The sequence below is a fragment of the Furipterus horrens genome, unplaced genomic scaffold (assembly GCF_987537825.1).
Source record: "Furipterus horrens unplaced genomic scaffold, mFurHor1.1.pri manual_scaffold_1, whole genome shotgun sequence".
Taxonomy (NCBI): domain Eukaryota; kingdom Metazoa; phylum Chordata; class Mammalia; order Chiroptera; family Furipteridae; genus Furipterus; species Furipterus horrens.
The window spans coordinates 57,955,655-57,957,762 of record NW_028327171.1 but is presented as its reverse complement, the minus strand read 5'-3'; the positions used below and the strand labels follow the sequence as shown (position 1 = coordinate 57,957,762).

Below are 2,108 nucleotides of genomic sequence, written 5' to 3'. Positions count from 1 at the left end.
TTGGAATTGCTGCAAAATATTATGACCTTTCTTTGTTCTCCCATTGCAATCAACCATTGTCCACCCTCTGGTTGCAATTATTTCATTCTCCCCACATGTACAACACTCTCAACCCCGTCAGGACTCCCAAAAATCTTTTTCAATTATGGCATCAGTCTCTAGTCCAGTGTTACATGATCTTCATCTTTTGTGGATACAAGTTAGGCTATTTGGATGCAGCTCTTCCTGATTCAGATATTTCAGAAATAAAAAGATACACCCATACTAACCTGGCAGGGGAGATACCATAATCATGAAGGTGGTTTTCCCAGGGCAAGCCTTATCCATTGCACTGCAGATATCCTGACCCCTGTAATTTCCTCACATGTGGAAAACTCAACTGCATAATTTGTGGCAGTGGGGGACTGTGTTCATGCTCTCTTCTGGGGGTGGGGGGAGATATACCCAACATTTAATAGTGAGCCAAAGTAAAAAGAAAAAACAACAACACAATAAACAAATGGAATCCTCCTAGTAGTCAATAGTCAAGAACAGTTTCAGAAATAAGATGGGCACATGTCGTCATTTCCACTAATTCAGGGTCAGAGAATATTCTGCCCTCTGGAAGAGTCCATTCTTCTCTGTGTCCGTGCCTTCTGGGATTTTGGTTCTGCCTTCTAGGACATTTTACTTTTCCTAAATGAAATGGCCATATTTTTCTCAAGACATACTTCCATCTCTGGACTTTCTCATAGCTAGCCTAGCTTAAAGTTGGAGACAGAAGTCCCTTTTGTTTTAAATTTTCTCATTCTCCTTTAGTCTATGTTGGTATAATTCCCTAAAATCTGTGTGGTTTTCCAGGTATCGGGTTTCATTCATTTTAAAAAGCCACATCCACTCTTTTTCTCAAGACAGGGTTTTGTTTCTGGACTTACTTGTAGCTAGCCTGGCTTGATTATATGATGGCTGGCTTCTAAAAGCAGCCAGAAAATACACCCTCATGCACAAGCACTTTCCAATACTCTGCTTGCATCAAGTCTTGTAATGTCCCATGGGGAAATTCAAGTCACATGGCTAAATCCACATTAAAGGGATTTTGAAAGAGATCCTATTCCTTGAAATGAGGTGCTGTAAAATATTGGGGACGTTTTTCACAATCTACTAGATTGTTTAAAGGTGAGTTTTCATTATTTGTATTTATTATAAACTTAATGTTTCTGTCCCCCAAAATTCATGTGTTTAAACTTAATCTCCAATGTGATAATATTTGGAAGTGAAGCCTTTGGGAGATAATTAAGTCATGAGAGTGGGGCCCTCGGGAATGAGATGGGTGCCCTTATAAAAGAGACTCCAGACAGCTCCCTTATCCTTTCTCCACTTGAAATTACAGCAAGAAGGTCACTGACTATGATCAGGAGGTGGGACCTCACCACACATTTAATCTGCATGTTGATCTTGGGCTTCCCAGCTTTCACAACTATGAGAAATGAATTTCTGTTGTTGATAAGCTATGAAACAGCTTTTAATATGTGACTTGTTTTTCAATTCTATCTCAGTGTGTAAGCAACTGGTAATTTATTCATGATAATTCTTAGATATATTTGTTTTCAATAAGAGATCAGTTCCAAAGATCAGGTCGTCCTGTCATAACTACAGAGACACTGTCCTAAGAGGACCAAAAAAGAGAAAGACTCAGTGAAATTCAATAAAACAAGGCTTGGATATTTCCACACAAAAGCTACTCTTCCTTCTTACAGAAGTGTCTGGATAGAGCAGCCCTTGACATACAAGGGCTGCCACATCATGTTCTGGACAAATCTTGTCCTGGTGGTAGTGGTTTCTGTCCACAAAAGAAAATAGCAGGGTTTTTTTTTGTTTGTTTGTTTGCTTGTTTGTTTTGTTTGTTTGTTTGCTTGAAAAACCTCATGCTTGGAATGCATATGACCTAGAACATATTAGAAAGATAAACAAATGGAAGGAGTCTGAAGTGGCTTATCTAAAGGTAGGGGTAGACTTGAGGGATATATTGACAGGGGTTGGGGATTGTGAGTAGGTGACCACCAGTCCAGAGGTAAATGGATATGCCTAACGGTGTTGATTGGGTGCTGTGGCCTGGGAAATTCATATAA

The 2,108-nt window shown here is 39.5% G+C and overlaps 1 non-coding gene across 1 annotated transcript; it reads left to right on the top strand.

The window, feature by feature from the left end:
* Positions 1-261: 261 nt before the first annotated feature.
* LOC150021162 (U1 spliceosomal RNA) lies at positions 262-425 on the top strand. Its single transcript, XR_016513598.1, has one exon. It is a non-coding gene; the product is annotated as a U1 spliceosomal RNA (small nuclear RNA).
* Positions 426-2,108: the final 1,683 nt, after the last annotated feature.